We start from the raw sequence: 13,145 nt of genomic DNA on the forward strand, positions 1-13,145 counted from the left end.
AAACCTCTGATCGGGTAATGAAATCGTCTATGTAAATAATAAACCTTTGGTCGGGTATATTTAATAAAACCTCTGACCTAATGAACTCGACTATGTAAACAATAAACCTTTCGTTAGGTGATGAATTTAGTTATGTAAACAATAAACCTTTGGTCGGGTAAAGTTCCATTAAAACCTCTTACCTGTGAAATCGGTTATGTTAACTGAAACCTCTGACCAAATATAAATGTACTTCTGGCATCTCGGCCAGGTTAGCATACCTTTGGTTCGGTTAAGTTAACATACGGCTGACCTTAAGCGGTTTGATTAACTTATCACTGGCCAAATATCTAACATGATCTACCTGGGGTTAAGTCGGTCTATGTTCGGGATTAACGAGATCTCTCAAATTATTAAGGCCCGACTCGCTGGGGATTTAAACCTATACGGAACAAAATTCAGCTAAAAGATAAGTTGATTCGCTTGGAGTTGGCCATTTTATCTGATTCCCATGAACAAATCAGTTGTTATTAAAGAGATAAAATGCATTAGGGCTACATAACAAATCCAAAAGAACTAAAGGATTATGAATCAATGCTCCGATGAGAGATCCCTGATTTTAATCATGCCAAAGGTTCTCGGGAATTAAAATCCAACTCACCTGGGCCATATAAAGAATAAAGTAATATATACTCAGAATTTCCCAAGACTTATGATCGTCTAAAAACTATGAGGATTTGGTTGTTACTAACATTTGAAAACCCACATAGGCTATTAAACATAACCCAACTTTTCGACTCATATATGTCTAAAACCTACTGAGTTCTACGATGACTAATTAGTTGAGACCCACCAGGGCTCTCCAACTTATATGTCTAGAACCTACCGAGTTCTGATGACTAATTAGTAGAGACCCACTAGGGCTCTCCGAATTATATGTCTAGAACCCGCCGAGTTCTGCGATGACTAATTAGTCGAGACCCACTAGGGCTCTCCGACTTACATGTCTAGAACCTATCGAGTTCTATGAAGACTAATTGGTCGAGAACCATAAAGGTTCTTCGAATTATATATATATATATATATATATATATATATATATATATATATATATATATATATATATATATATATATATATATATATATATATATATATATATATATATATATATATATATATATATATATATATATATATATATATATATATATATATATATATATATATATATATATATATATATATATAGAACCTACCAGGTTTTACAACAACTAATTAGTCGAGACCCACTAGGGCTCTCCGACTTATATGTCTAGAGCCTACCAAGTTCTACGACGACTAAATTAGTTGAGACCCATAAGGGCTCTCCGATTTCTCTATTTTTCAAACCTATTCAGACTCTTCGGCTTCATGTACCGACGTAAGTCCACATCCTTTAAGATTCCTAAGAGGGGCTTGCATTTGATCAAAACTGATGCCCATATGATCACCATTTGTGTGTTGAAGCCGGTGACATGCTCCTAGAGGTCATTTTCCCCATCAAACGTCACCAAAAGGTGTTAGGTAATTATGAGGAACATCCACATTGGGTCAAAAGCAACACACAAGTGAGACAAACACCACATATTTATCCAAAACCTTAAGGTGATAGGTGTGTGGATCTTCTCACTTATAAAGTGCTTAACCTCCACTTTTCTAAGCAATGTGGGATTTCCAACTCACACTTGTACACAACAATATCCCCCTCAAGTGTGATTCCATACATTATGCTCCTCCTCAAGGAGAACCTTTTTCATCCACATACACTTATACCGTCGTTGCGGGAACTACAATGGAACACACCGTATGACCACCACATTATCAGGAAGATTTTAGATATAAGGATTCAGTCCCTTAATTGAACTATCATCTCTAATACCATTGTTGGGTCATCACGAGGAGCATCCACATTGGGCCAAGAGAAACACACAAGTGAAAGAGACATCATATATTCACCCAAAACCTTAAGGTGATACGTGTATGGGTCTTCTCACTTATAAAGTGTTCAACCACCATTTTTCAAAGCAGTATGGGTCATCCAACTCACACTTGTACACAATAAAAGGGACATCATGAAGGTATTTGGGATTGGGGTTTTCTAGATTTCAGCGAAGAGAAATTGAGGATCTTCAACTTCTATCTCCTCTTGGAATACGTCTTCATAACGATGTTGATGTTGTTGTGTTTTCTTTATGGTCTAGATAATGACTTGTAGGTTTTGGTTTTTTTGGTGCAATTCATCCATAGCGGATTGCATCTTTGTTACGCTCTAGACTGCTTTCAAGATTACCGACTGAACCCATAAACTAGCACGAGTCTTTTTAGCATGCTTTGTCCTCACTCACACGCTTTCCAAGAAACTTCCCAAAAGGTCACTCATCCAAATACTACTCCAAGTCAAGAATGCTTAATTATGGAGTTCTTATTTGATAGACTACCGAAAAGAAGATGCATCTTGTTAGTATAAGTAATACCTATCAATCCTTATAAGTCTCCATTCAACCATGCAGTCTCATCCATGCACAACCTCAGGATCTCTCTCATTCCGATGTGAATTCGGCGACCACTTTCTGCGCTCTTCTGTCTCGAGTGTTATATCCACTCTCCGCCTTCGTCGATCTCAGGTGTTATATGCCCACTAGCTTCCGTTTGGTTCGTCTTGAACTACATTATACTGGGAGAGGTTTGGCTCTAATCCCATTTGTAACACCTCATACTGATTTCAGGATTACCGACTGACCCTACAAACCAACACATGTCTTTTCAGCATGCATCTTTGTACGACTCTAGACTGCTTTCAGGATTACCGACTGACCTCACAAACTAGCACGGGTCTTTTCAGCATGCTTTATCCTCACTCACACGCTTTCCAGGAAACTTCTCAAAAGCTCACTCATTCAAATACTACTCAAAGTCAAGAACGATTAAGTATGGAGTTCTTATTTGATAGACTACCGAAAAGAAGATGCATCTTGTTAGTATAAGTAGTACCTACCAATCCTTATAAGCCTTCCTTCAACCATGTAGTCTCATCCCTGTAGAACCTCGGGATCTCTATCATTCTGATGTGAATTCGGCGACCACTCTCCGCGCTCTTCGATCTCGAGTGTTATATCCGCTCCCAGCCTTCTTCGGCCTCAGGTGTTACATGCCCACCAGCTTCTGCGTAGTTCTTCCTCGAACCACATTGTACTGGGAGAGGTATGCCTCTAATACCATTTGTAACATCTCATACTACTTTCAGGATTACCGACTGACCCCACAAACCAACATAGGTCTTTTCAGCATGTTTTATCCTCACTCACACGCTTTTAGAGAAACTTCCCAAAAGATCACCCATCTAAAATATATTATAATAAAAGATATTTATTTTAATCAAACAAACTAAGTATGCAATATATATATATATATATATATATATATATATATATATATATATATATATATATATATATATATATATATATATATGAGATAAAAATGGACAGCAAACTACATGATAAAGGCGCTAAGTGTAACACCCCAATAAAAATAAGATAATTATTTGATTTAAATTAATATTATATTTATTAATTTAGTTAAATAATTGGAATTATTGGATTATTATTATTATTATTGGAATAATAATTATTGGAAAATATATAAGTGTGAAGTAAGGAAAAAGAATCCCATTTGGTAAAAAGAGTTTTACGTGAAACAGAGAAGCGGCTGAAAAAGTGGAAAGTGGAGAAAGGGCAAAGAGGAAGAGCAAGGGAAAAGGTTGGAGAAGAGAAAAGCTTGGAGCTCAAAGATTTGCCGGATTAATCAGGTAAGGGGGGGTTTATCGTCGTTTAATGGGTATTATGGGTTAGCATGTAATGGGTAGTGATAAGCCGTTGAATCGACCCTAATTGGGATCATGAATGCTGGAAAATTATGTTGGATAAACTGTGTTTAGGATGTAATTGAATCTGTGTTTGGGTTAGTTGTGAATTTCCGAACGTATAGCTTTTTACGGAATTGGAATCGGAGGTCCGGAAGTCCTCCAACGGCGGAAAATGCGGAGGATTATGCATTCTGCCTTGTGTTAGCGCAGGAACAGCTTTCTGTCTTGCGTTAACCGGTTAACCCAGGGTGTTAACCGGTTAACACTGTGTTGTATTGTGTAAAATTGCTGTTTTGTCTGTGTTAACCGGTTAACCCAGGGTGTTAACCGGTTAACACTGTTGTGATTGCTGAGATATTGCTGTTCTGTCTGCGTTAACCGGTTAACCCAGGGCGTTAACCGGTTAACACTGTTAAGTTTTGGGCAGGAAGCGTGTTTGTGCTGCGTTAACCGGTTAACCCAGGGCGTTAACCGGTTAACACTGTTGCAGAGTGGAAAAATTGTTAATTAAAATGTTGTGTGCCTAATTGATGGTTGCCTATATCGGTGTGTGATATAGTAGGGATTATTTCCCGCTGTTTTGAGCAGTATAGGTATTAGTAGAGTGTGCTAATACTGTTTTTAATTATTTGACATGATATGATGTGTTGATACATGTGTTGATAATGTATGATGGTATGCATAACGTTGCGAATATGTATGTTATGCATGTGTTGTGAATGGACTGTTTTATGGCTTAGAGAGTGAGCATCGGTCCATTGTGGATTATTGTTGTGATGTTGCATTACTAGGTGATTAGCGTGCATAATGTGGCCTTTATGGTGGTAGCTAATTCCCATGGTGAGGAATTAGTGATGTTAGTCATTTGGACTGTTTTGATGTTTGCATGCTAGGTGAATTAGCGTGTATAGCATGGCCCTTGGGGTGGTAGCTAATTCCCATGGTGAGGAATTAGTGATGTGAGTCACTAGGTCTCAAATGAGTGGGACTGGTGAGCTTGGTAGCCGTACCTGGATTTGGTCGGTGAAGTTGAACTATATGTTCACGAATAGTCGGTACCGCATGCATGGAGTCTCATTGCATAATATATGTGTAGTGTATAATATGAATGGATGTATTCCAATGTTATACGTGTGTTGTGTTGGCATTGAGCATGAGTATGAATTGTGTTGATATTGAGTATGATATTTGAGTTGATGTGCCGTTACTGAATGTGTGATACGATTAGGGTGATTAATGTGTTAAATTACTTAACATGACATTATATTCTATAATGCTTATTATATCGATTGAGGAACTCACCCTTACAACTATTTTTCAGGTAACGAGCAGTGATTGAGTAGAAGCTAATGCTTGGAGTCTAGTGTAGTCTCCTTAGTGGGTCATGCTCTGATAGATGTAACATCGGGAGGGAACATTTTAATTGTGTTGTTGATGTTTGTTGAACCAGTTTACATGTAGTATGTTACATGTTTTGAATGATCGATTTGATCTCTATCCGCTGCGTATTGTGCAATACTTTATGTTTTGAGTTAAGTAATGAGCATGACTACAATAGTATGACGAATGGTGCGAAATAAATGTGTGACACCCTTAATTGCATGATTACTCTGATTTATATGTTGTTATTTTAATTAAATATTTGGGGTATTTTAGAAGGGTGTTACATTAGTGGTATCAGAGCATAGTCGGTCGAGTCGAGTCGTAATTATTCTGTTCCCCTGTACGGGATAGGTGTTGTGTAACCCTATCAGTACTTATTGTTTAGCTTGTTGGGTTTTCAGAATAGAGATGGCTGGAAGAGGTAGAGACGATGCTGCGATTGCTGAGGCTCTGGGTATGCTAGCTGGAGTACTTGGAGGGAATCCGAATGTTGTGGGAATGGGAGTTGCTCGTCAACTGAGCGAGTTCCAGAAGAACAATCCTCCAATGTTCAAGGGAGCATACGATCCAGATGGCGCTCAGAAGTGGTTGAAGGAGATCGAGAGAATCTTCCGAGTGACTGAGTGTGTCGATAACCAGAAGGTCAGGTTCGGTACGCATATGCTGTCAGAAGAAGCAGATGATTGGTGGGTTGCTACCCGCACTGAGTTGGAATCTGCTGGGAATGCTGAGATCACTTGGGTTGTGTTCAGAGAGAGATTCCTGAGGAAGTACTTTCCAGAGGATGTCAGAGGAAAGAAAGAGATAGAGTTCTTAGAATTGAAGCAGGGTAACAGGTCTGTTACTGAGTATGCTGCTAAGTTCACAGAGCTGTCAAAGTATTACACTCCCTATGATGAGGCTGCTGGAGAATTTTCAAAATGTGTGAAGTTTGAGAACGGGTTACGTCCTGAGATCAAGCAGGCTATTGGGTATCAGCGGATTAGAGTGTTTTCTGATTTGGTGGACTGTTGCAGGATTTTTGAACAGGATTCCAAAGCCAGAGCGGAGAGCTATCAGCAGAGGGTTGATAGGAGAGGCAAGAATCAGAATGATCGTGGGAAACCGTATGCAGCTGGCAAAGGTTTCCAGAGACAGAGTGGGATGAAGAGGACTAGTGGGGGAGACTCCAGTGCCTCTGCTAAGTATTACAGATGTGGCCAGGCTGGACATCGTTTCCACGAGTGTACCAGTGCTGAGAAGAAGTGTTTCAAGTGTGGTAAAGGTGGTCATTTGGCTGCAGAGTGCCGGTTGAAGACTCTGACTTGCTTCAACTGTGGAGAGGTGGGTCATATCAGTCCACAGTGTCCTAAGCCAAAGAAGGAGAACCAGTCGGGAGGCAAGGTCTTTGCTTTATCGGGTTCTGAGACTTTTGCAGACGATCGTTTGATCCGAGGTACGTGTTATATTAATGGCTTTCCTCTTGTAGCTATTATTGACACAGGTGCGACTCATTCCTTTATATCTTTGGATTGTGCTGTGAAACTTAAGTTAGAGATATCTGAGATGCTTGGTAGTATGGTGATTGATACTCCTGCGAAGGGTTCAGTGACTACTACTTCAGTTTGTTTGAATTGTCCTTTGAGTATTTTTGGTAGAGACTTTGGGCTAGACCTTGTGTGTCTTCCATTAGTGCAGATTGATGTTATCTTGGGTATGAACTGGTTGGTGTTTAACCGAGTTTCTATCAATTGTTTTGATAAGACTGTGATCTTTCCTGAGATTGAGGAAGGAAAGAGTTTGTTTCTATCCGCGAGGCAGGTGAATGAGGAAGTAGCCGATGGGGCAGAGTTGTTTATGCTGTTAGCGACTTTGGAGGCTAAAGATAAACTGGTGATTAGCGATCTAGCCGTGGTGTGTGATTTTCCTAATGTGTTTCCTGAAGAAGTGAATGAATTGCCGCCAGAGCGTGAAGTTGAGTTCTCGATTGATTTGGTACCTGGTACTAGGCCGATATCGATGGCTCCGTACCGTATGTCTGCTGTTGAGTTAGCTGAATTGAAGAGTCAGCTGGAAGATCTGTTGGATAAGAAATTTATTCGTCCGAGTGTGTCACCGTGGGGTGCACCAGTGTTATTGGTTAAGAAGAAAGAGGGTACTATGAGGTTGTGTGTGGACTACAGGCAACTGAATAAAGTGACGATCAAGAATCGGTATCCTTTGCCGAGGATTGATGATTTGATGGATCAGTTGGTTGGTGCGAGTGTGTTCAGCAAGATAGATTTGAGATCGGGATATCATCAGATACGTGTGAAAACTGAAGATATTCAGAAGACTGCTTTCAGAACAAGGTATGGACATTATGAGTATTCTGTAATGCCTTTTGGTGTGACTAATGCGCCTGGAGTATTCATGGAGTATATGAATAGGATTTTCCATCCGTACCTAGACAAGTTTGTTGTGGTGTTTATTGATGACATTTTGGTGTATTCGAAATCTGAAGGAGAGCATGCTGAGCATTTGAGAGTGGTTTTAGAAGTTCTGCGAGAAAAGAAGTTATTTGCTAAACTGTCAAAGTGTGAATTTTGGTTAGAGGAGGTTAGTTTTCTTGGTCATGTGATTTCAAGAGGTGGTGTTGCTGTTGATCCTTCTAAGATAGAAGCGGTGTCTAAGTGGGAAGCTCCGAAGTCTGTTGCTGAGATTCGAAGTTTCCTTGGATTGGCTGGTTACTATAGGAAATTCATTGAGGGATTTTCTAAGTTGGCGTTACCGTTGACGATGTTGACTAGAAAGGGGCAAGCGTTTGTTTGGGACTCAAAATGTGAAGAAGGTTTCCAAGAGTTAAAGAGAAGGCTGACTACTGCTCCTATTCTGATATTACCGAGTTCGTCGGAATCATTTGAGGTTTACTGTGATGCTTCATTGTTGGGTTTGGGTGGTGTGTTGATGCAGAATAAGCAGGTTATAGCTTATGCTTCGAGACAACTGAGGATTCATGAAAGGAACTACCCGACACACGATTTAGAGTTGGCAGCTGTGGTATTTGTTCTGAAGCTATGGAGGCATTACTTGTATGGATCAAGATTTGAGGTTTTTCAGTGACCATAAAAGTTTAAAGTATTTGTTTGATCAGAAAGAGCTGAATATGAGACAGAGGAGATGGTTAGAGTTTCTGAAGGATTATGACTTTGGTCTGAATTACCATCCGGGTAAAGCAAACATAGTGGCTGATGCATTGAGTCGGAAATCATTGCATATGTCTATGTTAATGGTTAGGGAATTGGATTTAATTGAGCAGTTTAGAGACTTGAGTTTGGTGTGTGAGAGTACTCACAATAGTGTTAAATTGGGAATGTTGAAGTTAACGAGTGGTATTCTGGATGATATTAGAGAGGGTTAGAAATCCGATGTGCTTTTGGTTGATAAGTTGACTCTAGTGAATCAAGGTCAAGGTGGTGAATTCAGAGTTGATGAGAATGGTGTTTTGAGATTTGGTAATCGGGTGTGTATTCCGGATGTTATCGAACTTAAGAAGAGTATTCTTGAGGAAGGACATCGTAGTGGCCTGAGTATTCATCCTGGAGCTACGAAGATGTATCATGATTTGAAAAAGTTATTTTGGTGGCCGGGAATGAAAAGAGAAATTGCGAGTTTTGTTTATTCCTGTTTGACTTGTCAGAAGTCAAAGATTGAGCATCAGAAGCCGTCTGGGCTAATGCAACCGTTGACTATTCCAGAGTGGAAGTGGGATAGTATCAGTATGGATTTTGTGTCTGGTTTGCCGAGGACAAATAAGAATTGTGAAGCTATTTGGGTGATTGTTGACAGATTGACAAAGTCGGCTCATTTCATTCCGATCAGAATGGATTATCCGTTAGAGAGATTAGCTGAGTTGTATATTGAGAAGATTGTAAGTTTGCATGGTATTCCGTCGAGTATTGTTTCGGACAGAGATCCTAGATTTACATCGAAGTTCTGGGAAGGTTTGCAGAAGGCTATGGGAACTAAGCTGAGATTGAGTTCTGCATATCATCCGCAGACTGATGGTCAGGCTGAGAGGACGATTCAGTCACTAGAGGATCTTTTGAGGGCTTGTGTTTTGGAAAAGGGAGGTGCTTGGGATTGTTATTTGCCTTTGATTGAGTTTACCTACAACAATAGTTTTCATTCGAGCATTGGTATGGCACCGTTTGAAGCTTTGTATGGTAGGAGATGTCAGACACCTTTATGTTGGTATGAGTCCGGTGAGAGTGCTGTGGTTGGACCGGGGATTGTTCAACAAACCACGGAAAAGATTAAGATGATTCAGGAGAAGATGAGAATTGCTCAGAGTCGTCAGAAGAGTTATCACGACAAGAGGAGGAAGTCACTTGAGTTCCAAGAGGGAGATCATGTGTTTCTTCGTGTTACTCCGATAACTGGGGTTGGTCGAGCTTTGAAGTCGAGGAAGTTGACACCTCGATTTATTGGTCCTTATCAGATTTTGGAGAGGATAGGGGAGGTAGCCTATCGTATCGCTTTACCGCCGTCGCTTGCGAATTTGCATGAGGTTTTTCATGTGTCTCAGCTGAGGAGGTACATTCATGATCCGTCGTATGTAGTCCAAATAGATGATGTACAGGTGAGAGATAACCTGACTGTTGAAACATCACCTATGAGGATTGAGGATCGAGAGTTGAAGCAGTTGCGGGGTAAAGAGATTGCCTTGGTGAAGGTAGCTTGGGGAGGACCAGCAGGTGGCAACGTGACTTGGGAACTGGAGAGTCAGATGAAGGAGTCTTATCCGGAGTTATTCGCTTGAGGTATGTTTTCGAGGACGAAAACTCTTTTAGTGGGGGAGAGTTGTAACACCCCAATAAAAATAAGATAATTATTTGATTTAAATTAATATTATATTTATTAATTTAGTTAAATAATTGGAATTATTGGATTATTATTATTATTATTGGAATAATAATTATTGGAAAATATATAAGTGTGAAGTAAGGAAAAAGAATCCCATTTGGTAAAAAGAGTTTTACGTGAAACAGAGAAGCGGCTGAAAAAGTGGAAAGTGGAGAAAGGGCAAAGAGGAAGAGCAAGGGCAAAGGTTGGAGAAGAGAAAAGCTTGGAGCTCAAAGATTTTCCGGATTAATCAGGTAAGGGGGGGTTTATCGTCGTTTAATGGGTATTATGGGTTAGCATGTAATGGGTAGTGATAAGCCGTTGAATCGACCCTAATTGGGATCATGAATGCTGGAAAATTATGTTGGATAAACTGTGTTTAGGATGTAATTGAATCTGTGTTTGGGTTAGTTGTGAATTTCCGAACGTATAGCTTTTTACGGAATTGGAATCGGAGGTCCGGAAGTCCTCCAACGGCGGAAAATGCGGAGGATTCTGCATTCTGCCTTGTGTTAGCGCAGGAACAGCTTTCTGTCTTGTGTTAACCGGTTAACCCAGGGTGTTAACCGGTTAACACTGTGTTGTATTGTGTAAAATTGCTGTTTTGTCTGCGTTAACCGGTTAACCCAGGGTGTTAACCGGTTAACACTGTTGTGATTGCTGAGATATTGCTGTTCTGTCTGCGTTAACCGGTTAACCCAGGGCGTTAACCGGTTAACACTGTTAAGTTTTGGGCAGGAAGCGTGTTTGTGCTGCGTTAACCGGTTAACCCAGGGCGTTAACCGGTTAACACTGTTGCAGAGTGGAAAAATTGTTAATTAAAATGTTGTGTGCCTAATTGATGGTTGCCTATATCGGTGTGTGATATAGTAGGGATTATTTCCCGCTGTTTTGAGCAGTATAGGTATTAGTAGAGTGTGCTAATACTGTTTTTAATTATTTGACATGATATGATGTGTTGATACATGTGTTGATAATGTATGATGGTATGCATAACGTTGCGAATATGTATGTTATGCATGTGTTGTGAATGGACTGTTTTATGGCTTAGAGAGTGAGCATCGGCCCATTGTGGATTATTGTTGTGATGTTGCATTGCTAGGTGATTAGCGTGCATAATGTGGCCTTTATGGTGGTAGCTAATTCCCATGGTGAGGAATTAGTGATGTTAGTCATTTGGACTGTTTTTGATGTTTGCATGCTAGGTGAATTAGCGTGCATAGCATGGCCCTTGGGGTGGTAGCTAATTCCCATGGTGAGGAATTAGTGATGTGAGTCACTAGGTCTCAAATGAGTGGGACTGGTGAGCTTGGTAGCCGTACCTGGATTTGGTCGGTGAAGTTGAACTATATGTTCACGAATAGTCGGTACCGCATGCATGGAGTCTCATTGCATAATATATGTGTAGTGTATAATATGAATGGATGTATTCCAATGTTATACGTGTGTTGTGTTGGCATTGAGCATGAGTATGAATTGTGTTGATATTGAGTATGATATTTGAGTTGATGTGCCGTTACTGAATGTGTGATACGATTAGGGTGATTAATGTGTTAAATTACTTAACATGACATTATATTCTATAATGCTTATTATATCGATTGAGGAACTCACCCTTACAACTATTTTTCAGGTAACGAGCAGTGATTGAGTAGAAGCTAATGCTTGGAGTCTAGTGTAGTCTCCTTAGTGGGTCATGCTCTGATAGATGTAACATCGGGAGGGAACATTTTAATTGTGTTGTTGATGTTTGTTGAACCAGTTTACATGTAGTATGTTACATGTTTTGAATGATCGATTTGATCTCTATCCGCTGTGTATTGTGCAATACTTTATGTTTTGAGTTAAGTAATGAGCATGACTACAATAGTATGACGAATGGTGCGAAATAAATGTGTGACACCCTTAATTGCATGATTACTCTGATTTATATGTTGTTATTTTAATTAAATATTTGGGGTATTTTAGAAGGGTGTTACACTAAGCATATGAGGGAGGAGACTTGAGTTCCATTCATTTTTGTTGTAAAATTTTAATCTTTTAGGTATTAAAATTTCTAATCTTAAAAAAAATCAAAAATAAAAGTCATATAGATTTTATAAAAAGTAAAAAAAAGAAAAATACCAACTCAATAATCCACGTTATTAAAAGAATAAAAAACAAATAAAAAATCTATCACATCATTATTTTTTATGATTGAATTTCTTGATGGGAAAAAACAGAGGAATGGGTTGAACCTAGGGCTAGAAATGAGTCGAGTCGAGTCGAACCCGTCGTCAGCTCGACTCGACTCGATAAGAATTGGTTTAGCTCGAAACTCGACTCGAGTTCGACACGAACTTTTTTTAAGCTCGAATTCGACTCGTTTTAAGTTCTTGAACAACTCGGTTCAACTCGTTAGGTTCAGTTCGTTAGGTTCAGTTTGTTTATTTCACGGACTAAAAAGTCATTTTTTAAAGTTTAAATTTTTTTATTATATTTGACATTTTAAATTATTCTTTTTAAAGGGAAAATATTAAAATAAAATAAAGCTTTCAAGAGATAAATTTAAAAGTCTAATTCAAAAACTATTCTTTTTGAGTTTAAGTTTGTCTCAAAAACTATTACAAATATAATAAAATAGTACAACAAAAACTATTAGAAATTGATACATTCCCATCACAAAATGATTATTCAACTTCAATCTTCATTACACCAACTGTCAACTGATTTACTATCATAGCTAGTAAGGAAAGGATAACCTGCAAGATGGAAGAGGATAATTTTTAAGCCAATTAAATTCATATATCAGAATACCAACACAACATGATCATGGTATGCTATGCTAAATCAATTACTTATATAAATAAATTCATTTTAAATATATCACAAATAGCAGTACCTTTAAAATATATCACAAATATCAGTACTTCATATATCACAAATAGCAGTACCTTAAATCAATTCTTTTTAAATTCATGAAATTCAGTACCTTTAAAATATATCACAAATATCAGTACTTCATATATCACAA

Source organism: Lathyrus oleraceus, chromosome 4 (genome assembly GCF_024323335.1).
Source record: "Lathyrus oleraceus cultivar Zhongwan6 chromosome 4, CAAS_Psat_ZW6_1.0, whole genome shotgun sequence".
In the NCBI taxonomy this organism is placed as follows: domain Eukaryota; kingdom Viridiplantae; phylum Streptophyta; class Magnoliopsida; order Fabales; family Fabaceae; genus Lathyrus; species Lathyrus oleraceus.